We start from the raw sequence: 26,886 nt of genomic DNA on the forward strand, positions 1-26,886 counted from the left end.
CTTCTTCTTGTGATTCTTTTAGTAGTTAGGTTAGGTTGTTTATTTGAGCTTTTTCTTGTGTTTTGAGGAAGGCCTGTATCACTATGAACTTCCCTCTAAGAACTGCTTTTGCTGCATCCATAGATTTTGTATGGTTGTGTCAGAAGATGCATGCTAAACTAGCACCCTGGCTGATTCCTGTTCACCCCACGGCTTGAGAAACAGTTGTTGGAGGGAAGTTAGGCAGAACTGGCATCAAATCCACCCCCCCCTCCACTGCCTAGTATCTGTGTGACTTCTGGAAATCTTTTTTAAGAAAATGAGATATAATTAACCTATGACATTATGTTAATTTCATGTGTACGAGATAACCATTCGATCTTTGCATATATTATGAAATGATCACGACAACAAGTCTGGTTAACATTCATCACCACCCATGCTCACATTTTGTTTTCCTTGTGGTGAGAACTTTTCAGATCTACTCACTCTTGATATCAACTCTGCAGGGATTTTGTGAGCATTTGTGAAAACAACGAACTGGGGTTTAGACCAGGTTAGCCGCTATGACCTGAAGATAAGGTTTGTGACCAAGCCTGGACTGTGCTGGCACATCACAGCCTCTGTGAATGTTACCACACACACTGTGTGTACAGAAAAGGCATTTTCTCTTGGAGCTTAAATATAAATAAAAGACATGGTGAGACTTTTCTGACACGTTTTGGGGGCCTGGTATGAGGACCGCTGTGGGGAGAGGTGTAGATGTTGGGGACAGCCTGATCCAAGGACCTCGATGGAATACTTGATGTCAAAATCTATTCCTCATGGAATATAATATATATATAATCTCCTCATGGAGATTGCAGTTTGTGCACTGAGATTCATTGCCAGAGGCATGAAAAGGGTACTTCTCAGGTGGTAAGAATTCCTGCAGCCGGTTCACACTGTCCAGAGCAGAGAAGTGCCATGGGGTGGACAGAACCCAACCCTGGACTGGAGGAGGTGGCAGGGCAGGGCTGGCAGAGGCATGGGGTGTGTCCACTCACAGTTTTGTCTGGACCAGGCTTCACTTCGTTTGTTAGGTCTGATCTGCTCTGAGTAAACTGGACAGAGAACCAGCAGGCACATTTACATAAAATATAAAGCAGGGCATGTATATAGAGTGAACTTGAGCCATAAGGAAGTTCTCCGGATGTAGGGAAGGCATGGTGTCCATTACGGAGAGAACCCTCTGTGACGTTCTTTTCCTTTCCTTTCCTACTCATTGTGCTTCATCGAGGACCAGATGAGGGTAAAACGTACTACCTTTTAAAAATTACAAAAATTACATATACAAACCATTTCCTTAAAGTGATGGGCAGGCGTTAAATGTAATTTTTGTATATTTTTATAATCTTATCACGGTCCACATAATGAAACTTGGTTAGATTTCAGTGAAAATTATCTTCCAGAGAAGGGTTTTTGTTTTTTCCGTGGTATGGGGTAACTTGGCTACAATTAGGAGGGATGGTGTAGCTTTTATGCCGATGAGGTGTGCCAGCAGTGTGATAGTTTAAACATATTTAAACAAAAACAAAAACAAGAACAAAAGGATGGATGCACAGACTTGCTGCTTAGGTAACTTTAGCTTTTAGGACCCAGTTTCTTTCACTGATTAAAAAAAAGAGTTACACCTGAAAAAAAAAGTCCCACACAAGTGAGACAGTTTGTCTTTTCTCAGTCCTTGATGATCAAGTATATAAAAGTACGTACATAGAATATTCGAGTGAAAAAATAAGGCTTACCAAATAGATCTAATATACACTGAATGTATACCTTATAAACTGACACTGAATTTTCAATTCAAATGTTCATGAAACATTTATAAAAACTAGCAATATATTAGATTACAAAGAAATAAAATTGTAAGTAAGACAGAGTAAACATTATGTATTTCTGGCTATGCAATAATATTATAAGTAAGTACCAACTATGAAAACAGTGTAATAAAACCCCACCCATTTTGATATTATACAAACATCTGGAAAGTAACTTTAGGATCAAAGAGGAAGTCAAGCCTGAAGTTGCAGAACATTCAGAAAATAGTAATAATGGGAAAACTCCAAATAAAAATCCACAACTTACTGCCAAACCTATACTCAGGGAAAAATAGAATTTATCATAAAACGTAGGCTGTTAAAAAGTAACAGAAAATAAACCTAGGAAAAGCAGGAGGAAAGAATGAATAAAGTTGTGAAAATAAGTCAGAAAAAGGAAAAATAACAGAATGGATGTATATATAAAGGGCTATTCCTTCAAGAGAAAAATAAACATTAATCAGATAAAACCCAATAAATAAATAAATCAAGAGATGGGTAAGGGGAAGAGTGTAAGAATGCCAAAATAGAAAGAAGAACAGGAAAATAACCAGTTATAGAGAAACTTAAATATAAAAAAGTCCTTGACAGAAATCTATCCTAAAGAGATCTAACATAGGATAAAATAAAAGTATAACTAACATAAAACTGATGAAGGAGAGAGAGAGAGAGAGGGACAGAGGTCCAAAAGATCTACCTCTTAAAAACATTATGAGGAGGTTCTCCCAAACTTAAAAGAAACATAAATTTTTATGTTATTTCAACTGTTCTAGAGCTTTCTGATTATTCTTACAACACCTATATAAAAGCTGTACCAAAACCAGGTAAAGGTAGCACACAACATAACAACTGTGGATCAGTATCACTTATAAATATTGACGAAAAATAAATAGAATATTAAGAAGTAGAACCTGGCAGAACAATGAAAGAATACATAATAAAGATAGTGATAGACTATAACTCATTGGTGAAAAAACAATTCATGTGTCCATAGAATGGAAGGAAGGATGGAAGGAGGGAGGGAGGATGGAGGGAGTGAGGAAGGGTAGGAGGGAGGGGCCTAGGAAGAAGGAACAACTCTTCCCTATAATAAAATGCCAACCAGTAAATATAAAAAGAAATGGTAGAGTCTGAAATACCGTGTCGCGGCCAGCATAGTAATATCTGATTCAGGCAAAAATTATTAAGGGATTCTAAAACTCCTCGGTGAGACTTAGTTGCGGAAAAAGATCTTATACAGTCCTGGATATCTGTCTACCTCCACAGATTACTTACTAATTTCAAAGGAGAAAAATGGTCATTTTACTCGGCAGATATGTTATCAAGCACAGATGGACCAACACCAGGTGTCTGCTGCTGAGATGACTAAGGACGTATCATTTCTATGAATTCCTGCCCAGAAGGCATAAGCTGAACCTAATCTTTGGGACACAAGAAAAATTCAATTTAAGGGGCATTCTATAAAGCTACCGGCCTGTGTTTTTCAAGATTTCAATGTCATGAAAGAAAAATAAATCCTGAGGAACCTTTCCATATTTAAAAGTGCTAAAGAGACAAGATAACTAAATTTAATGCATGATTGGATCCTGGATCAGAAAAATAACAGCTATAAAGAACATTATGGGGAAGATTGGCAACATTTTAATATAGACAGTTAGTTAAGGTGTCAATGTTAACCATCATTTAAATTTGATCATTGTGTCCATGGTTATATAGGAGTTCTCGTTTTTATATATATATGTTCTATATATGTTCTATATATATATATGTTATATATATGTTCTCGTTTTTAGTACACACCCATTGAAGTATTTAGCAGAATAGATTAATCATATCTGCACTTTTCTACCAAATATTTCAGTAAATATAAACATATAAGGGATGGGAGAACAAAAATAGCAAGTGGTTAAGAGTAAATAAATCCGGGCGAAGAACACAGAAAAATTTATTATACTATTCTTACAACTTTAATAAAATCTTGTGGGTTTTTAAACAAGTAATTAAAAATATAAAGATTAAGTAATTATTCTGAGATGTATAAGATGGTTCATAATTAGGAATGACTGAAATAATTCACAATATATTAGTTCTAAAGAGGAGACACCGTCTGGTTGTCTCTGTAGTTTCCAAAGGAACATTTGACAAAAGTTCCACAATGATTTCTAACCTAAAAAATAAACACCTTTAGTAAAGTAGGTGGATAACTTACTGGGATCAATACATATATTCATAACCAACTTCATGTTTCATAGTGGAAGGGCAGAAGCATTCCTATTAAAGTGAGGAAAGGAACATTGTTTTACTGTTACCACTGTTTTTCCATAGTGTTCTGGAAGTATTAGACTATACAATTAGAGAGACCACAATATATATGATATGGGCATAGTGTAGAAATGGTATATGTCACTGAAAAACTCAAGAGAGTGAACTAAATATTTTTAGAGATGCATTTGGTAAGAATGTTAGTTATAATTAATATAGTAAAACCATATTTCAGCAGAAATAATGAATTATAAACTATAATAGAAGGAAATGCACCACTGACAACAGAAATCTCCAAATCATGGAATACCCTGAACAAAATTAACAAATATTTTTTGTGTCTATAGAGTAAAAGGATAAAATCTTACTGAAGGAAATAAAGGAAAAATGGAATAAATTGAGTAATATACCTGGTCCCTGGATAAAGAGCTAATTTTATTAAAAAAATATTTTTCCTGAAATTAATATATTTCAGAGCAATACCAAAATGATTCTTTTGAAAGTTTCTGATAATTATTATAAATTTATCTTAAAAAATGAAACAAAATCTAAAAATTATGAAACTAAAGGAAAAATGGGAAGGCACAGGGCATAACAGCATTCCACTGTATTATCAGTAAGCTATTAGATATTCAATTTGATGGCCTAGAGAATTCGGAAATAAAACTGAGGTAAATATGAGCTTCAGTGTATTATAGACATGATAGGATTTTTTGTTTGTTTTAATTGGAGTATAATTGCTTTACAATGTTGTGTTAGTTTCTGCTGTACAATGAAGTGAATCTGCTATATGTATACATATATCCCCTCCCTCTTGGACCTCCCCCTCTACCCCTAATCCCACCCATCTAGGTCATCACAGAGCACTGAGCTCCCTGCACTATACAGCAGGTTCCCATTAGCTATCTATTTCACACATGGTAGTGTGTTTATGTCAATCCTAATCTCCCAATTTGTCCCACCCTCCCCTTCCCCCACTACGTCCACACGTCCGTTCTCTATGTCTGCGTCTCTATTCCTGCGCTGCAAATAGGTTCATCTGTACCATTTTTCTACATGTTTTAAGTCAATAAGGGGAAATAAATTATTTGATATATGGCATTGGGAAATCTGGCTGTTTATTTATTTGTGAAAACACTGAAGTATATCTCCACCTCACTCTAATGTAAAAATGAACTCCAAATGTAAAAGCTTCATATATTTAAAAATTGAAATATGAGATTTTCCTAAAGAATACGGCTAATTAGTATTTATGATCATGTATATGTATGTATGAGATATATCCAGTGAGAGGATGATTGTGATAAAAGCCTTTCCACGAATGTCAGAAAAAACAGATACCATAAAAAAAGATGAATAGGGCTTCCCTGGTGGCGCAGTGGTTGAGAGTCCGCCTGCCGATTCAGGGGACACGGGTTCGTGCCCCGGTCCGGGAAGATCCCACATGCCGTGGAGTGGCTGGGCCCGTGAGCCATGGCCGCTGAGCCTGCGCGTCCGGAGCCTGTGCTCCGCAACGGGAGAGGCCACAACAGTGAGAGGCCCGCGTACCGCAAAAAAAAAAAAAAAAAAAAAAAAGATGAATAAATTTACTTCCAAGAGAATAAAACTTCTCTATGTCAAAAAAAAACTTTACAGAAACTGAAAGAAAAACCAAAAAAGAGAAAATAGTCTGAACAAAATTGACATGTAAGTATTATTATAAAGACGAAGAGGGTTTTTTAAAACAGCAGAATATGCAAAGGATGTACATAGATAATTCATAAAAGAATTACAAACAGCCAATAAGCATATTAGCAGATTGTTAAACTTGCTGATACGCATGAAAATAGATACTTTTCTCCTATGCAATTTGCTTTTAAGATAAAAGAAAACTACTGAACATTTAAATCTTTTTGCTAGTGTTTTTTTCTTTGAGCGCAAATCCCACTTCAGGGAATTTACCCCAGTACTGTCATCTCTGCCTTGTCTACACTGTATGAATAAAGATCACATCGCATTTCCATTTATAAGGAATGGGTTAAATAAATTACTGCATGATAACTTAATGGAATATGATCCAATCATGAAGATGATAATGTAAATAGTAATTTTGACATGGAAACATGCTGAAGGCATATTATTCAGTTACAGCACATCTAGTACAAACTCATTTATGTAAACCTGTTTATCCAATCTCTATCCATATATGTGTATACAAGAAGAGAGAAAAATGGCTGGTGGCCATTCATGAAAATGATAAGAATGGTTTCCTCTGTGCTCCAGAAAAGTGACGTGGCTTCACCTTCCTTTTTTCACTTTATTGTATTGCTTGAAGTTTTTGTTTTTGTGTGTTAGTTCGTTTGTTTTAACAGGAATCAATTGATCTAGTAGCTAAAATGGAAGCAACCCGAGTGTCCATTAACAGATGATAGATAAAACAAAATGTGGTCTATACATACAGTACTATTCAGCCATAAAAAGGAAGGACATTCTGACACACGCTACCACATGGATGAACATTGGAGACATTAGGTTAAGTGAAATAAACCACCCTCAAAAAGACAACTACTGTATGATTCCGCTTCTATGAGTCACCTTATATGAGTCAAACTCACAGAGAAGGAAAGTAGAACGCCGGCTGCCAGAGGCTGCGGGAGGGGGAAGTGAATGGGGACAGAATTTCATCTTGCAAGATGAGAAGCGTTCTGGAGATGGATGGTGGTGATGGTTACACAATGATGTGATGCACCTAGTGCCACTGAACTGTACGTTTAATGATGGTTAAGATGGTAAATTTACGTGATGTGTATTTTACCACAATAAAAACAAACAAAAGGGAAATTGATCCACAGGAGTGTTCCCCCCCCCACCACCACAATCTATTAAATTTAGCAGGAAGATTTATCAGTTTGTGAAGTGAACTGGGAGACCGTGGAGTAGACATGAGGAACCAAATACCTCATTTGGGGGGAACCTCTTACAAAAGAAGAAACATCCAGGAAGCAGATGGCCAGGCAGGTGTTGACATTCCTCTGATGGCATCCAGAGACACCAAAGTGTGGCACAGCCAGCGATGGTAGGAGGGCAGATTTCATAGAATTGAACAGCTTTTTTTCTTTAACACATAAAATAGACCAAGGGTGCTTCACAAAATAGGAGGAGGCACTGTTGGTCCGAGTGTAGCCTTTTAGAAGTGAAAACCAAGATGTAGGCAATAGGATTTCATGACAATTTTTATTCATTCTCATCGCGGCCACGATTGAGGTCTATTTTGCTCACCATCCAATTTTATTTTTATTCTAATTCCACCCAAATAAATAGGAATAGCAGGGCTTTCTGTGCCTCCTGGGAGCTCTGTGTGGGCGAATCTCAGTGAATGCTGTCGGCCTTAAAAATAGACGCACCATCAAAGGAGCAGGCTTCCCCTGCCAAGGCCACGACCGGAGAAGCAAAACAAGGGGTAAGGCCACCTCAAGGGAGAGACGGTGGAGAGAACTCTTCCTGCACAAAACGTTCCTGAGCTGAAAGTAACACAGGTATGAAGAAGAGAAGGAAAAATGTCAGGTAATGTGAATTGCCAGCCGCCCCCCAAGGTCGCTTCAAAGAGGATGACTCAGAGCCACAAGTGCACCAGCCAGACCAGAGACGGAAAGCACAGCGATTCCACAGAGGACTGAACCATATAAAAACTGCCTTTGTTTCTCATCCCACAGAATTCCCTCTTCACCCATGAGGTTTATACTATTTTCACATGGCGTCCACTGAAGGAAAACAAATGTGATCCTGTCCCATCCGCTAGAAGTACCATTTTCCTAGGTCACGCCGCTTGATCCTGGCAATAACAACATACAAAATGAAATATATTTAAGGCAAAATTGATCAGGGTTAATGAGGATAATGATATATTGAGAAGATGAGTGGCTTGCTGGGGAGATAAAATAACTGTGGCTCTTAGTGTAAAAGTATATGGTGCAAAAACTATAAAATTGTAATTGTTCTGTACCAGTGATTGGTTCAGAAGCTTCTGCTTTAGGTAATCTGACCATGGCTGTGGTTCTTGTATTTGATTGTCTCTCCAGATGTTGGCGGGTGTTTGCCCTGTGACTTCACTTGCATGATGGGTCTACGGAAATTTATTGATTTTTAGTGTGTTCATCTTTTTCCTTTTGGTGAGAAAGGGAGTAACGACCTCCAAGCTCTTTACATGTTGGCGAAACTAGAAGTGGGAATTAAGTTTTGAATGTTTTAAACATTTGTGACTTACTTGAATGAGAGAAAGGGAGTGAGGGAAGGAGAGAGGCAGTACCTGCTGTATCAGTCAAGACAGGCTGGGTAGCAAACAAGCCCCAAATCTCAGTGGCTGAAAACTACGAAGGTGGACATTGAACCTCCAGGATGGTGGAGTGAAGAGCATGGCAGACTTTCTCCCCCAAAAGAAATGATAAAAATAGACAATCATTGCAGGACTCTAGAAAATGACCAAGGCAAACAACAATTGAGAAGCTTTATTCAAGAAAAACAACTGAAACTTTGGTGAGAACAGTGAGAGCCTGTGGCATCTTAGCTAGGGGCTGCCGCCCCTCCCCTCCCACCTCCCTCCAGACCGTTGGTGTCCGAGGTTCTTCCAGGACAGGGTGAGGCAGGCAGTGAGGATGCAGCTTCTTTGCCAGAGGGGTTAACTTGGTTTGGAGGGGAGCAAGGAAACACTCCCTACCGAGGTATTTTGTTTAAGGATCTAGGCGGCAAAGGATCAGGGAAGGTGAACATCTCAGATGGCCTGAGTTGAGATTCCAGGTGGGACAGAAACAAACAGACCCGGCAGGTTTTTAACCGAGTGATCCAGGTAATAAGATGGCCATCGTGGGTCTCGATAAGATCCCACATTCCCTGAATGTCTTTCATTTGCTTTCATATCATTAAAAATCCTATAAATGAAACTCACGTTAAGTTTGCAAGAGGGCAAAGATTCAAAACCAGGCTCGGGTGATAAAAAATAAAATTACAATATTTTCCTCAGTGTTCTATGTTATCTAAAGTAAGTTAGATGTTAAAGGAATAAAGTTCTTTTGGGTTAAGAAACTATCACTTAAAGTACAGAAGCAGTAATGGCTTTTGGTAGAATTGTAGAAGGAATTTACTGAGTGTATTCCATCTCTTTTGGAAAACTAGGGTTAATACTCCTAATTTACTGTGCTTTAGAAAGGAAAAAGCTATTTATACTGTTCATTTTCTTTGCACAAATCTGTTTCTTTAAGGAAACTCTTCTGTGATGGTTTTTCTAAAAATGTCCCATTCCAAGCATCCAGTTTGTCTTAGATGGGTGTGACTAATTTACATTTTTGGAGCTCCGAGGTATAGGGAATGGAGTGCATTCTGAATTTCCCATTGATTTAATTGCTTCTGGGCGTGTGCATTCCACATGTTTTAAGTTAAATACTTCTGGAGCCCTGCACTTCATTAAATGGAACCATAAGGCAGTTGGTGACCAGAATGATGATCGGAATGGGATAATTAGGAAAATAAGGGTGAGGAGATCATTGGCTTGATGATATCAAATATCCAAGAGCCACAAGAATTTTAATTACTTTCCAAACACTGCACAGGCTTCTTAGAAAACATGAAGTGGATGTTTATTTAGTTACATCTCTTATGCAGCATCGGTTAGCCAATAAGATTTCCTTGGACAAAAAACAGAGCTTCACGTATTGAAAACGGCTACTTTTTAAATTTTTTTTATTCAAGTATAGTTGATTTACAGTGTTGTGTTAATTTCTGCTATACAGCAAAGTGATTCAGTTATACATATATATATATTCTTTTTCATATTCTTTTCCATTATGGTTTACCACAGGATATTGAATATAGTTCCCTGGATTGTACAATAGGACGTTGTTTATCCATTCTATATATAATAGTTCTGTTAATCCCAAACTCCAAGTCCATCCCTCCCCTAACCTCACCCTTGACAACCACAAGTCTGTTCCCTACGTCTGTGAGTCTTTCTGTTTCGTAGATGAGTTCAGAAACTGGCTACTTCTAATGCAAGTGACCATTTCTATTGAAATAATCTATTTCTAATGGAAAGACTGCTAAAGAGCACACCTGAATGGTAATTGAAATTGTCTTAAATTTACATTGTCTTACTCTTCTTGTCACAATAAATGTATTATGACATTTTATTACTGTTTTCGTCAAAGTGACAAAAATGAACATGTTCCACTTCATCTCCATCCTTCATCTTTTTCTCTGGACTGTGTAAATACAGCAGTACTTATGTGGTACTCAATCTAGTGCTGTAGTATTGTTATTGTCACGGTAGCAGAAGCAGTACTGGTGTACGGTGGTGAGTGGTAAATAAAGAAAGCACTGTCTCTTTCCTCATCAGGCTTAAACCTACAGAGACAATAAGCAAGTGAACATATACAGAAATAATTTCAAATTATGGAGAACTCTGAAAAAAATTCCTTAAATTCCAGTATAAGCTTGTCTGGGAGGCTCTCTGTGGACTTGGGACCTTCAGGAATGCGACCTGAAAGATGGAAATGAGCCAGTCTTGTGAGGTTTACATCTTCTCATTGGGAAGATGGGCGCCGCCTTCCTTGTCGGGTGCCTTGTGTCTGATGTTACTTCATACTCTGTGTGGCTTAAATTGTGGCACGTATGGTCACTTCTCAAAACCTCAGTCTTTACTTCTGTAATAACAGGACTGTTAACTAGTAACTCGTAACTCATACATGACATGTTTGTAATTAAGGATTTAACATGATAATGTACAAAAAGGATTTGCCATACAGGATGCGTTCAATTATTGCTATAATTATTACAGTTTTCACATTAGCTGCATTCTGTCCTTTTCCTATTTAACCACATAACGTCAGAAATAGTTACATAGATTTATGAGTAAATTGGTATCATCAGAAACCATTCCCTGGTATTTGGGCAGACCTCAGTTTGTAAGTCACCTTGTGAATTCCTGTCTCTTTAATACTTGGATTTTTTTTTCTCTAAATTCACCAATCACCCTCAATTTTTCATTTTGATTTTACTTGTGTAAAATAAACATCCACGTTGCTCCTCTGTTTTTTTTTTTTTTTCTTTAAAATCAACAAACTATAAGCAAAACCAAAATCCCAACCCACAAAAAATCACCAGCAAACAGCGATGGGATTCAGATGCAGATTTATGTAGGCCTGGCCCAAATGAATAGCTTGATGATAAATTGATGATAATCTAGTTCAACTTTCTTTTTCAGCCTCTCCCTCCCCTAAATTTATAAATTAATAGTTGCTATATAAAAGGATATTAACAGACTTTATTTCACGTATATAAAATTTATAAGGTATTTAGGTAAAGATGTTAGCGCCAAGGCAGTGCGGTTGTAATGTAAATATAAATTTTAAAAACCTGAAGTAGTCTTTTTTAAAGTCATGGGTTTTAAGCCATTTGATTATAGTGTGTGTTGGTCTAATTTTCATCATGTTCCTTATGCTTGAGTTTCACTGAGCTTTCGGATCTGTGGGTTTACAGTTTTCATGAAATCAGGAAAATTTTAAGACATTACTTTTGCAAATATTTTTTTCTGTGCCCTCTTCTAAAGGGACTGGAATTACAGATGTACTAGGACACTTGAAGTTGGTCCACAGCTCACAGCTGCTCTATTGGTTCGCAGTATTTTTTCTGTGTTTCATCGTTTTGGACAGTTGTTATTCCTATGTCTTTTCTTCCATGGTGTCTAACCTACAGTTTATCCCATTCAGGGTACTTTTCATCTCAGGTATTGTATTTTTCAACCTAGACTTTCAATTGGGGCTATTTTATATCATCTGTATCTCTGCTTAACATTTCCTCTACCTTTTCAATGTAGGGAATATAGATATAAGAACATTTTAACGTCTTTGCCTGTTAGCTCTATCATTTACGTCATTTCTTGGTCTGTTTGCATGAATGGACTGACCTATATGGATGCATTCTCCTGCTTCCTTGCATGCCTGGTAAGATTTCACCGGGATGCCAGCTATTGTGAAACTTACCTCGTGGGTGCTACTTCTCGGAATATTTTGTATTCCTAGAAGTATTCTTGAGCTTTGTTCTACATTCAATTTGATCTTTTCAGGTTTCGGTTTCAAGCTTTGTGAGCCAAATACCCTTCTGAGTATTCTCCCCGATGCCCCAGGCTTTGTGAGGTTTTACCCCCTGACGGCAGGAAAAGTGAGCTGCTTCTACCCTTGAGAGTCAGGATGTGTTCCCTCTGCTCCCTCTGGGGGCTGCTTCCCTGCGTGTGGGGTGGACGACTGATCAGTACTCAACTGAGAACCCCCCAGGGCGCTCTCTCCTGTCCTCTGCCTGTCAGGGCCTCTCCAGGTCCCAGCTCCATCCCCCCAAATCAGAGAAATCGCTGAGCGATTCTGGGTTGCTGCAGTCCCAAACTCTCTCGAGGTGGTCGGTCAGGGCAGAAGTGGGGTCACCTCATTCGTTTCTCATTTCTCAGGGATCAGGGCTCTGCTGCCTGGTGTCTGATAGATAAAAACCATTGTTTCATATACTTTATCTTGGTTTTTAGTTGTTTCAGGTAGGAGAATGGATCTGGTTCTTGGTTGAAAGTAGAAGTCCTCCGAAGAAGGAAGTTTTTAAGGCAAGTTATGTGCACTAATTTTAGAGAAAGTTCTGAGTTCTCTGCATACTCACCCACCCTCCTGATATCCTGCAATCACAATGTATTAAATCTGACATTTCGTGTGATAAGCTTATAAAAATAAAGAAGTTAGCATTTTATTGAGTATGAATGACAGCATTTCAGTAAAGGAAAATGAAATTCCTCTTAAGACTAAATAAAGGCATTTTTAAGTTCTCTCAGCTCTCTGTTAACATTAGAAAAAAGGTTACAAGAACAAAAAATATCCTAGGTTAATTGTGGGCAACTGGTTCATTTTAATGGCAGAGTACTCAGTATTTCCTTATTTGGGGAATTACTTTTAATATTTATACATAATAATATGCAAGCAATGAATTAATTTTTCTTGCTGTTGTTTAGAGATCTCGTAATAAAAATGTACACATATGCCTGGAATGACTCTTTAAAAAAAAAAAGGGTTTTACTGAGATGGTCAAATGGATAGACTGCTAAAAATAGAACAAGTTTATTAGAACTACAGTTATTATTTCTCAAATAGAGAAAATCTGTCAGGGACGACGGTTAAGTGTCTTCAATTTTGTCTGGCAGCTAGCAGGAGAAGACTTGAACCCCGACCTTCCCCAAATTTCCAACCATTGAGTATAGGGAAAATTTAATTTTTAGCCAAATACTATGTCCACATAGCACACTTCAGTTGAACAAAAGTAGTGTTGTACAATTAATATGCTTATATTTTTTTGTTTCCTACATAAAGCTCTCCTATTTCAAACAGTTTAAACAATTTGTGATGCTAGACCCAGTCTCAAGCAGGCTAGGGCCTGTTTCAATGCCGTTCATTATCAATATTTTCACAGCTTGAAATATTTTGAAGAGCTTTAAATATGTACAAGTACATTAATTTTTAGTGATTTGCTTCTGTATATTGGCTTCTGGTTCTGAGTGAACCAAGAGATTGTTTATTTTATAACTTCGAAGTAAAGAATGTACCCTTTAGCAATTCGGGGTCATACTTTAAAATAAAGAAATAGTTTTCTACTTTTATTTTGTGGAAATTTGCTTCATAGTATTCCAAAACTCCTTTCCATAAATTCTATTCACTGGCTGCTAAACGGAGCAATACCAAAGAAGTTTGTCATATGTTCCGATCTGTGATAATTTCTTACAAAATTTATTACTGTTTGTTATTTTTGCGGGGGAGGGGCAGGTTCGATGGAAAATAGAACATACCTTCCATTTTCAGCATGAAAAGAGCAGGAAGGCTCCACATTCGTCACACGTGGAGAAGGGTAAGGTCTACTGTTTAGTGTGGAGTCACGGAGGGCATTTCAGGGTGCAGTCGCTTGATGCCCACCCTTCTGTTTCCTTAGCAGGCTCAGCACATGCCCACTGGGTGTTCTGGGATTTGACCTTTGCTGTCGGTCTGGTTGCTGGGACAAGGTGGGGCCTGGTCCTGAGTGGGGGGCAAGCCTTGTCTCAGACGGAAACTGCATCATCCGCGGCCCCTATATGATCCTCATACGGGGGGAGGGGGGCAATCTTCCAATAAGGAGAAGTGGGTCACTTCTGCAGGCCTAAGGGTTCAAGAGAATCCGGAACTCAAAATTCCTGACTGCGTCCACCAGACCCTTCCCACTCCAGGTCTCAGTGCCCTTCTTCACTCCTGGAGCTCGGCTACCACAACAGGGATCTGCCGGACTGAGAACTCACCATCGGAAGCTCTGCTATTCCTACGATGAAGCCTTGGCCTTGGTGCTTCCCTGTCTGTCCTTCGGCTTCAGGAGATGAGGGTTTCATTACGTACCACCAAGGGGTCCCCTGCCATTTTCTGGTTTCTCTCCTCAATGCTGTCTCCCTCCCCATCACTAGGAACACCTTTGCCTTTAAACAGGGCAGTAGTTCTGGAAGCTCCCCCCCAATAGCAAAGTCCCAGCAGTAATGAGAGTTGGCAGATCCTACCTTTGGCTGTAGCTTGAAAGTGCTTGACCAGTTCTGCTCTGAGAAACTGACTCCCCGTACATTGTACTGATCTGTTACCAAAGGCCCGGCCCCAGCTGACAGTCCTTCTCAACAAGACAAATGCTGGTTGTTTCCCTAAATTCCTGTTTTTCTAGGCTTTCTGGTAAATGACTGGACCCATTCACAGCAGTAAGTTGAAAAACTTTTCGGGTTGAGATGTGTTACATTTAAGTCTCATCAGCAAAACGTCCTCCGCTGCTCGGACCACTCCTTGTTGGGTTAGGAATAGATCTTTCTTTGCTACTTGTCATTTTTGTCGTGTCCACAGACCATTTACTCTTCCAGGGTTCAGGCGTCAGCAGGAACCCTAGCAGCTGAATCAGAATTGCAACAACACTGGTTTTAAATTCAGATGTTGATTTCGCTGTGCAGAGAAGACAAACGTCGCCACTCAGAAAGGTGCTCAGCAGGTGAAGCCGGAATTGGGTCTGAGAGCACCAGACACGGCACCTGGTCCCACCTGACGCCCCCCTCCACTGTCACCGGCCCTGCGTGGACGCTATGGGGTCAATGAAAGGGCCATTAGCCTCCTTCCGAAGCATCGGAGGCTCGGCCCTGCTCGGCCCCTCCTCCCACCACTACCCGTGATTCTACTTGTAGTGCGAAACATGGACTCCATTCATTGCCCACCTTATCATACATGTTCCACAAAGTTAAACCTCATCTCTAGCGAGGCTGCAGAACATTGCTTTGCTCTGAATCAATCAGATCTTTGAAATCTTTGCGATTCTGGGAGAAACTGGATTTCCCACATGAGTCAGCCAATCACTCTGAAACTGACAAAGGAGAAATTTGGGTTTTCAGACCGCACAGCTCGGGCCCGCCCCCTGGCCACACTCGCCAATGTCCCCCTGTCCCCACAGTTGCATCAAGCTATAAACGCTGTCTGGCAGCCTAAAGACATCACTGGCTGTTTGACTCTTGCCCCGTGAACGTACTGCCTGACGTGAACCGTGAAAAATCTGTCTTGAGTTTAGAAAACCTTCCTATGAGAAACATTCCTGGCTTCCCGAAGAAGCAGTCAGCAGTTCTTTAGAATTTAATATCGTAGTCGACAAGATTAATTTATACCATTATGTCATAATGAACATGTACCTGGCTAGCTGTGATACACACCTCTGGAAAAAATAATACAATCAATATAAAATATGGGTACCATCTGATATTTGACGGACTGTCAACACGGTGCCAAATATTTTTTTTTAATTACGTACTTGCATCTGTGGCTCTCAGGGCAAAGGGTTTGAAAGACTCATCTTTAAAGTATGGTATTTTCCTCTCCCTTCAGATTTCTCCACTGGGAAAGAACTGGAAAACTGGGAGCGATTCAGGACTCTGAGGTCACATAGTTTTAAGTGGAGCCTGGCGACCGCCATGGCTCCGATGACCTCCTGCTCTGAGAGACAGACCATCTCCTCGGGACGGGCCAGGGGCTGGCACACAGGAGGATGTTTGCCTCTGTTTCAGATAGTTGTTGAAATCTTCTTACTCTCTTTGCTCATGACACGGCAGGCAAAACCAAACAATCCCTAAATCATCCACTTAAAATAACTGAAAAAAAAAAAAATGTTAGACTGAATAAGAGGTTTTATTTTCCCCCTTGTCTGAGATTTAAAAAATGAGAGATGTCGTGTTATGCTTTCATCTTAATTATTATCTCAAAGATGTCTAAGAACATGTGCCCAGTAGAGGTCTTTGGGATTCTGCTTTGGTGACTAACTTAGAGAATGACTTGAGGGCTTCCCTCGTGGCACAGTGGTTAAGAATCCGCCTGCCAATGCAGAGGACATGGGTTCGAGCCCTGGTCCGGGAAGATCCCACATGCCGTGGAGCAACTAAGCCCGTGCGCCACACTACTGAGCCTGCGCTCTAGAGCCCGTGAGCCACAACTACCAAAGCCCGTGCACCTAGAGCCCGTGCTCCGCAACAAGAGAAGCCACAGCGATGAGAAGCCCGTGCACCACCACAAAGAGTAGCCCCGGCTCACCGCAACTAGAGAAAGCCCGTGCACAGCAACGAAGACCCAATGCAGCCATAAATAAATAAATAAATTTATTTTTTAAAAAAAGAAAGAATGATTTGAAATGAATTTTTACATACAACTAACAATAATATTAATTGTTACTGTGTTCTGCACATATGATATTATACCATGAAATACAGAATGTTATATCACATATATAATATGTAATGAAGCTACTATTATTATCTCCACTTTGCAAATGAAAGAGAGGTTAGGTGACTAACCTAAGTGCTCCAAGGCCACAGGCAAGCTATTTGTTGAGCTGGAACTTGAACCAAGATCTGCCTGACCCTAAAGCTACACTTACAGTGTCTCTCTTAAAGGCTGCTTGATACTCCAGCTCCAGGAAAACGGAACGAGAGAACCTAGCTTTTAAAAATCAGCACGTGTGGTTCAAATCCTTCCTCTGCCCCCAATGAGCTGGGTGTTCTTAGCAAACTTCACCTTCTTTATCATGAAGACTCAATGAAATAACCTCTAGACAGCACTCAGCACAGTGCTAGAGTAAGATTAACTTGTTAACTGCTAACTTCTTTCCATAAAAATGTATGAGATTTTCTAAGGACAAGTGTGAACATCACAGCTAGGGAGATGGGCTAAATCTTCACTGCCCAATATGGTAGCCCCTAAGCGATATAGCTATTTAAATTTACATTGGATTTAAAGTTAAATACAATCATTTTAAAAAACAAATACCTCATATCATGGAAAGACCTCTAAACACCAATGCGGGTATAAGAATGAGAACAACCTTATAAGATAAGGCCAGGATGGAAATACTCCTGGGGGCGCTCAGGGGCCCTGGGGGTGGGGGTGGGAGACGGAAGGCAGAGGGGTCCGTGTAAGTCACTCTGTCTAGTTGTCTGGAGTGGGGAGACCCGCAGGGTTTCCTGGGCTTTTCCCAGGCGCATGGCAAGGAACGTGAAATTACCCCAAAGGAGGCTCCTGACTTTAAGCCGGGATGCGAACACCCTGTCCTGAGGAACAAGGTTGTTGGGAGAACCATGATGTGGGCAAAAAAGATTGATGACCCCTCGGAACCTCTAGAATCTCCTCTGTCCAAAGCTCCACAGAGGTGCAGGTGGGTAAACATTTGACAGACAGGCAGAGACCTTCAGGGCTGCCTTGGGGGAAACGGACGTGAGAGGCAGCATGAGATGCTAGGACAGGGTCCAGCGGTGCCAGGTACCACCTGGCTGAACTCGAGCAAGTGCTTCACCTCTCTGCCCCACAACCCTCACCTTTAAAAGGCAGTGATGCTCCATGACGTAGGTGTGGAAGTGACGATGTGATTACCTGGCCCATAGGGGCACTACATTGATTATTGTAAAATCTCCTATGTAGTTATGGCTACTTACACCCCAAAGCTGCACCAGCTGTTGCACAGAACATAAAGAAGTGTAAGAACTTTTCCAGGCCCTTTGGAAGCCTGCCCTTTTCCAGGGGAAGAAAGACGTGCCACTGACCTCTCTGGGCTGGCCGTGTAATTTATAGTCCAAAGTGTATCGTATAGTCTGCAAGTGGAAATGCACAAGGGTGTTAATTGTGCTGCTATAACAGGTGTCACCAGGACCGTCCTGGCAGCTGTGTGTGTGGTCACCCTGCATCACATCCAAAAATCCCTGCTCTCCCTGGACGAGGTGGGGCCTCCTGCCCGGCTTCCGTGGCCTTCAGTTCTCCCATCACGTTGCGTGGAACTGTTTACTATGCTCTCTCATATCTAACCCCAAATAAACACCTGCTCGTGTTGTCAGGTAAGAGGCAACGTCAGGATCAGGAACTGTGTTCATCTATTTAGCCCTTCTTCCCGGTGCTGGGCATGTATTTGGGCTCAATAATCAGTTGTTGAATAATTATAACTTTAGAGGTGAGTGGTATCTACAGGTATCAGTAATTAGGCCCCAGTTTTCTGTCTCATCGGACTATTTGAGTGTGTGTGTTCATATATGTAACGTAGAATATTTAATACCCACGTGTGTGTAGGGTAAAGTCCCCCAATGCATCGATTCTTCCACTGTCCAGTATGGCAGCTACAAGCCACAGGTGGCTGCTTAAATATAAATTAATAAAAATGAAGTAATATTAAGGATTCAGTACCTCATTTGCACTAGTCACACTTCCGCTGCTCAATGGCCATGTGCAGCTCCTGGTGACCACACGGGGCAGCAGAGATGTGGGACATTCCCATCACTACAGCCAGTTCTTTGAACAGTGCTGGTCTATGTGTACGTGCCCGTGGCAAAAGAACTCTGAAAAGTCAATAATTATGAAAGTTCCTCAAAATAAGAGGCTACACCCCTACTGAATATCATAGGAAATATTTTCTTGGAAAAAATTTATAAAGGTTAAATGATAGAGGGAAGGAAATTTTTTGCCGAAAACCCCTAATTATTCTAAAATCTCTAATCACATCTTTCCTTTTAGACACATATTATTGGCATTAGTTTTGTGCATCTCATACAAATTCCTTAATTTTATTCTTTTCCTTCGCACTGCCCTTTTGTTTGAAACCTAAAATTGGCTTCTAATGAGCACATCTAATGATTTCCATTTTCATTTCAATAATATAAAATTGTAAGCCTTATGCTCTGTATCTGTAGTATCATTCTTTGTATTACAATCATTTTCATTTTGCTAAATGAATAATGGAAAATTCAGTAAAACATTAAAGGTATGGTACAAATGCAGCTTTAACAGAGAAAGGTAATGACAGGCAGAACTGAACAAGGCTATCCTCCAGTTTGAGAAGTTGGCTCTTGGGAGGACAAAGTCTGAATGGCATCTGAGTTCTGGGTCACTGGTGTCTGGAGATAAACTGAATCCCTGACGTGGGTCAGTGGTCACTAGTTATGCTGACGAGATGAACTGGAGATTCTGGGTCTTCCCTCCCACATCCACTCTCCCCATGCTCCCCTGCCCCGAGCCCGGGGCTGATTTCTAGGACGGGCTCAGCCATGTCTGGTGCATTGGTTTCCCCTGGTTAGTGGATAGGAGATGCGGGAAGGTAGTGGGGCCAGTGGTGCGTCAGTCCCCTCAGCCTGGGCAGAGGCAATGCAGGTCTGGGACTGGTGGTTTTGGCTTGACCCCTGCTGCTCCATCATCCCCTGCTGTTGTTTTGACCCTGATAGCACAATGGTAAGCACTCTTTCACTAAACTCTTTTTTTTTTAAACATCTTTATTGGAGTATAATTGCTTTACAATGGTGTATTAGTTTCTGCTTTATAACAAAGTGAATCAGTTATACATATACATATGTTCCCATATCTCTTCCCTCTTGCATCTCTCTCCCTCCCACCCTTCTTATCCCGCCCCTCTAGGTGGTCACAAAGCACCGAGCTGATCTCCCTGTGCTATGTGGCTGCTTCCCACTAGCTATCTATTTTACATTTGGTAGTGTATATATGTCCATGCCACTCTCTCACTTTGTCCCAGCTTACCCTTCCCCCTCCCCATATCCTCAAGTCCATTCTCTAGTAGGTCTGTGTTTTTATTCCTGTCTTGCCCCTAGGTTCTTCATGACCATTTTTTTTCTTAGATTCCATATATATGTGTTAACATGTGGTATTTTTTTTTCTCATTCTGAGTTACTTCACTCTGTATGACAGACTCTAGGTCCATCTACCTCACTACATATAACTCAATTTTGTTTCTTTTTATGGCTGAGTAATATTCCATTGTATATATGTGCCACATCTTCTTTATCCATTCATCCGATAATGGACACTTAGGTTGCTTCCATGTCCTGGCTATTGTAAATAGAGCTGCAATGAACATTTTGGTACACGACTCTTTTTGAATTATGGTTTTCTCAGGGTATATGCCCAGTAGTAGTATTGATGGGTTGTATGGTAGTTCTATTTTTAGTTTTTTAAGGAACCTCCATACTGTTCTCCATAGTGGCTGTATCAATTTACATTCCCACCAACAGTGCAAGAGGGTCCCCTTTTCTCCACACCCTCTCCAACATTTATTGTTTCTAGATTTTTTGATGGTGGCCATTTTGACTGGTGTGAGATGATATCTCATTGTAGTTTTGATTTGCACTTCTCTAATGATTAATGACATTGAGCATTCCTTCATCTGTTTGTTGGCAATCTGTATATCTTCTTTGGAGAAATGTCTATTTAGGTCTTCTGCCCATTTTTGGATTGGGTTGTTTTTGATATTGAGCTGCATGAGCTGCTTGTAAATTTTGGAGATTAATCCTTTGTCAGTTGCTTCATTTGCAAATATTTTCTCCCATTCTGAGGGTTGTCTTTTCATCTTGTTTATGGTTTCCTTTGCTGTGAAAAAGCTTTTAAGTTTCATTAGGTCCCATTTGTTTATTTTTGTTTTTATTTCCATTTCCCTAGGAGGTGGGTCAAAAAGGATCTTGCTGTGATTTATGTCATAGAGTGTTCTGTCTATGTTTTCCTCTAAAAGTTTGATAGTGTCTGGCCTTACATTTAGGTCTTTAATCCATTTTGAGTTTATTTTTGTGTGTATGCTCTTAGGGAGTGTTCTAATTTCATACTTTTACAAGTACCTGTCCAGTTTTCCAGTACCACTTACCAAAGAGTCTGTCTTTTCTCCACTGTATATTCTTGCCTCCTTTATCAAAGATAAGGTGACCATATGTGCGTGGGTTTATCTCTGGGCGTTCTATCTTATTCCATTGATCTATATTTCTGTTTTTGTGCCAGTACCATACTGTCTTGATTACTGTAGCTTTGTAGTATAGTCTGAAGTCAGGGAGCCTGATTCCTCCAGCTCCGTTTTTCTTTCTCAAGATTGCTTTGGCTATTTGGGGTCTTTTGTGTTTCCATACAAATTGTGAAATTTTTTGTTCTAGTTCTGTGAAAAATGCCAGTGGTAGTTTGATAGGGATTGCATTGAATCTGTAGATTGATTTGGGTAGTAGAGTCATTTTCACAATGTTGATTCTTCCAATCCAAGAACATGGTATATCTCTCCATCTATTTGTATCATCTTTAATTTCTTTCATCAGTGTCTCATAATTTTCTGCATACAGGTCTTTTGTCTCCTTAGGTAGGTTTATTCCTAGATATTTTATTCTTTTTGTTGCAACGGTAAATGGGAGTGTTTTCTTAATTTCACTTTCAAATTTTTCATCATTAGTGTATAAGAATGCTAGAGATTTCTGTGCATTAATTTTGTATCCTGCTACTTTACCAAATTCATTGATTAGCTCTAGTAGTTTTCTGGTAGCATCTTTAGGCTTCTCTGTGTATAGTATCATGTCATCTGCAAACAGTGACAGCTTTACTTCTTCTTTTCCGATTTGGATTCTTTTTATTTCTTTTTCTTCTCTGATAGCTGTAGCTAAAACTTACAAAACTATGTTGAATAATAGTGGTGAGAGTGGGCAACCTTGTCTTGTTCCTGATCTTAGTGAAGATGGTTTCAGTTTTTCACCATTGAGGACGATGTTGGCTGTGGGTTTTTCATATATGGCCTTTATTATGTTGAGGAAAGTTCCCTCTATGCCTACTTTCTAGAGGGTTTTTATCATAAATGCATGTTGAATTTTGTCAAAAGCTTTCTCTGCATCTATTGAGATGATCATATGGTTTTTCTCCTTCAATTTGTTAATATGGTGTATCACATTGATTGATTTGCGTATATTGAAGAATCCTTGCATTCCTAGGATAAACCCCACTTGATCATGGTGTATGATCCTTTTAATGTGCTGTTGGATTCTGTTTGCTAGTATTTTGTTGAGGATTTTTGTGTCTATGTTCATCAGTGATATTGGCCTGTAGTTTTCTTTCTTTGTGACATCTTTGTCTGGTTTTGGTATCAGGGTGATGGTGACCTCATAGAATGAGTTTGGGGGTGTTCCTCCCTCTGCTATATTTTGGAAGAGTTTGAGAAGGACAGATGTTAGCTCTTCTCTAAATGTTTGACAGAATTTGCCTGTAAAGCCATCTGATCCTGGGCTTTTGTTTGTTGGAAGATTTTTAATCACAATTTCAATTTCAGTGCTTGTGATTGAGCTGTTAATATTTTCTATTTCTTCCTGGTTCACTCTCGGAAAGTTGTGCATTTCTAAGAATTTGTCCATTTCTTCCAGGTTGTCCATTTTATTGGCATAGAGTTGCTTGTAGTAATCTCTCATGATCCTTTGTATTTCTGCAGTGTCAGTTGTTACTTCTCCTTTTTCATTTCTAATTCTATTGATTTGAGTCTTCTCCCTTTTTTTTCTTGATGAGTCTGGATAATGGTTTATCAATTTTGTTTATCTTCTCAAAGAACCAGCTTTTAGTTTTATTGATCGTTGCAATTGTTTCCTTAATTTCTTTTTCATTTATTTCTGATCTGATCTTTATGATTTCTTTCCTTCTGCTAACTTTGGGGTTTTTTTGTTCTTCTTTCTCTAATTGCTTTAGGTACAAGGTTAGGTTGTTTATTTGAGATGTTTCTTGTTTCTTAAGGTAGGATGGTAATGCTATAAACTTCCCTCTTGGAACTGCTTTTGCTGCATTCCATAGGTTTTGGGTGGTCGTGTTTTCATTGTCATTTGTTTCTAGGTATTTTTTGATTTCCTCTTTTATTTCTTCAGTGATCTCTTGGTTATTAAGTAGTGTATTGTTTAGCCTCCATGTGTTTGTATTTTTTACAGATTTTTTTCCTGTAATTGATATCTAGTCTCATAGCGTTGTGGCTGGAAAAGATACTTGATACAATTTGAATTTTCTTAAATTTACCAAGGCTTGATTTGTGACCCAAGATATGATCTATCCTGGAGAATGTTCCATGAGCACTTGAGAAGAAAGTGTATTCTGTTGTTTTTGGATGGAATGTCCTATAAATATCAATTAAGTCCATCTTATTTAATGTATCATTTAAAGCTTGTGTTTCCTTACTTATTTTCATTTTGGATGATCTCTCCATTGGTGAAAGTGGGGTGTTAAAGTCCCCTACTATGATTGTGTTACTGTTGATTTCCCCTTTTATGGCTGTTAGTATTTGCCTTATATATTGAGGTGCTCCTATTTTGGGCACATAAATATTTACAATTGTTATATCTTCTTCTTGGATCTATCCCTTGATCACTATGTAGTGTCCTTCTTTGTTTCTTGTAATAGTCTTTATTTTAAAGTCCATTTTGTCTGATATGAGAATTGCTAGTCCAGCTTTCTTTTGATTTCCATTTGCATAGAATATCTTTTTCCATCCCCTCACTTTCAGTCTGTATGTGTCCCTAGGTCTGAAGTGGGTCGCTTGTAGACAGCATATATATGGGTCTTGTTTTTGTATCCATTCAGCCAGTCTATGTCTTTTGGTTGGAGCATTTAATCCATTTACATTTAAGGTAATTATCGATATGTATGTTCCTATTCCCATTTTCTTAATTGTTTTGGGTTTGCTATTGTAGGTCTTTTCCTTCTCTTGTGTTTCCTGCCTAGAGAAGTTCCTTTAGCATTTGTTGTAAAGCTGGTTTGGTGGTGCTGAATTCTCTTAGCTTTTGCTTTTCTGTAAAGGTTTTAATTTCTCCATCAAATCTTCATGAGATCCTTTCTGGGTAGAGTAATCTTCGTTGTAGGTTTTTCTCCTTCATCACTTTAAATATGTCCTGCCACTCCCTTCTGGCTTGCAGAGTTTCTGCTGAAAGATCAGCTGTTAACCTTATGGGGATTCCCTTGTGTGTTATTTGTTGTTTTTCCCTTGCTGCTTTTAATATTTTTTCTTTGTATTTAATTTTTGATAGTTTGATTAATATGTGTCTTGGCGTGTTTCTCCTTGGATTTGTCCTGTATGGGACTCTCTGTGCTTCCTGGACTTGATTAACTATTTCCTTTCCCGTATTAGGGAAGTTTTCAACTATAATCTCTTCAAATATTTTCTCAGCCCCTTTCTTTTTCTCTTCTTCTTCAGGGATCCCTATAATTCGAATGTTGGTGCGTTTAATGTTGTCCCAGAGGTCTCTGAGACTGTCCTCAATTCTTTTCATTCTTTTTTCTTTATTCTGCTTTGCAATAGTTATTTCCACTATTTTATCTTCCAGGTCACTTATCCGTTCTTCTGTCTTAGTTATTCTGCTATTGATCCCTTCTAGAGAATTTTTAATTTCATTTATTGTGTTGTTCATCACTGTTTGTTTGCTCTTTAGTTCTTCTAGGTCCTTGTTAAACGTTTCTTGTATTTATTCTGTTTCCAAGATTTTGGATCATCTTTACTATCATTATTCTGAATTCTTTTTCAGGTAGACTGCCTATTTCCTCTTCATTTGTTAGGTCTGGTGGGTTTTTGCCTTGCTCCTTCATCTGCTATGTGTTTTTCTGTCTTCTCATTTGCTTAACTTACTGTGTTTGGGGTCTCCTTTTTGCAGGCTGCAGGTTCGTAGTTCCCGTTGTTTTTGGTGTCTGTCCCCAGTGGGTAAGCTTGGTTCAGTGGGTTGTGTAGGCTTCCTGCTGGAGGGGACTGGTGCCTGTGTTCTGGTGGATGAGGCTGGATCTTGTCTTTCTGGTGGGCAGGTCCACGTCTGGTGGTGTGTTTTGGGGCGTCTGTGTCCTTGTTATGATTTTAGGCAGCCTCTGTGCTAATGGATGGGGTTGTGTTCCTGTCTTGCTAGTTGTTTGGCATAGGGTATCCAGCACTGTAACTTGCTGGTCGTTGAGTGAAGCTGGGTCTTGGCATTGAGATGGAGATCTCTGGGAGATTTTCGCCATTTGATATTACATGGAGCTGGGAGATCTCTTGTGGACCAGTGTCCTGACTTGGCTCCCTCCCACCTCAGAGGCACAGCCCTGATGCCTGGCTGGAGCACCAAAAGCCTTTCATCCACACGGCCAGGTATGTGGGGAGTTGCTTGCCTTTTGGGAGGTCTGAGGTCTTCTGCCAGCCTTCAGTAGGTGTTCTGTAGGAGCTGTTCCACATGTAGATGTATTTCTGATGTATTTGTGGGGAGGAAGGTGATCTCCGCGTCTTACTCTTGCGCCATCTTGAAGCTCCTCCCTCACTAAACTCTTCAATCACCCACTTTAACTGGTCCTAATGAGACGGGCCGGGACCTGGGACCTGGGACCTGGGACCCTTTGCTGCAGTGCTTGCACCTGGACACACATCTCCTTGGGCAACAAAATACAAAGAAACTTTAAAGGACTAAAAATAACTGTGTGCATGTGCAGGTGGGGCAAATTAGGGACAACAAGATACAAAAAGACTAAAAAACCCCAATTGCCACTTCTGAAGAGCAGGGGGCAAAAGCAGGGTACTGCATACACCCCCTGCACACAACACCACCAAAGGGGTGGGCAGACTGCCTAAGCCACCCCTCCAGCCCCACCCCTGGACCTGCCCTAACCTTCACCCCATATAAGGAAACAGCTCACCCCCCACCTCAGGGAGCAAACGAGCAAGGGAAACTGTTACTTGTTTTCACTTCCCCCTGCTGCAGCAGGGGCCCTAATAATGCCTGGCCTGAATTTCTTGTCTGGCCTCTGATCAATTTCTATTGATTAAGGAGGCCAAGAAGGACTTCCCTGGTGGCGCAGTGGTTAAGAATCTGCCTGCCCATGCAGGGGACATGAGTTCGAGCCCTGGTCCAGGAAGATCCCACATGCTGTGGAGCAACTAAGCCTGTGTGCCACAACTATTGAACCTGCACTCTAGATCCTGCGATCCACAACTACTGAGCACTTGTGCCGCAACTACTGAAGCCCGTGCGCCTAGAACCCGTGCTCCACAGCAAGAGAAGCCACCGCAATGAGAAGCCCACGCACCGCAATGAAGAGTAGCTGCCGCTCATCACAACTAGAGTAAGCCCACACGCAGCAATGAAGACCCAATGCAGCCCAAAAAAATGAATAAATAAAATAAATTAAAAAAGAAAAAAAGGAGGCCAAGAACCCTGGTTGGTATCACTAAGAAGCAAAGGCTCCGTGAATCTAAGGATTTGAGGCTGGAACCCCAAACCAGCAAGGAGGCTCGCTGCATCCACTTTGTGCTGTGTGTTCACTGCAGTGACACCCAGGCCTTTGCCTTGGGTCCTGGTTTTCCTCTGCATTTTCTCCATGACCTTAACGCTATTTACATGCTAATGACTCCTACATTTACATCTCTTCACCAAATTTCTACGTTATTCTAAATTTGTGTAACCCACTGTGTACTTGACCGCTCTTTTTGAGTTTTCTAC

This window comes from Grampus griseus, assembly GCF_964374135.1.
Source record: "Grampus griseus genome assembly, chromosome: 12".
In the NCBI taxonomy this organism is placed as follows: domain Eukaryota; kingdom Metazoa; phylum Chordata; class Mammalia; order Artiodactyla; family Delphinidae; genus Grampus; species Grampus griseus.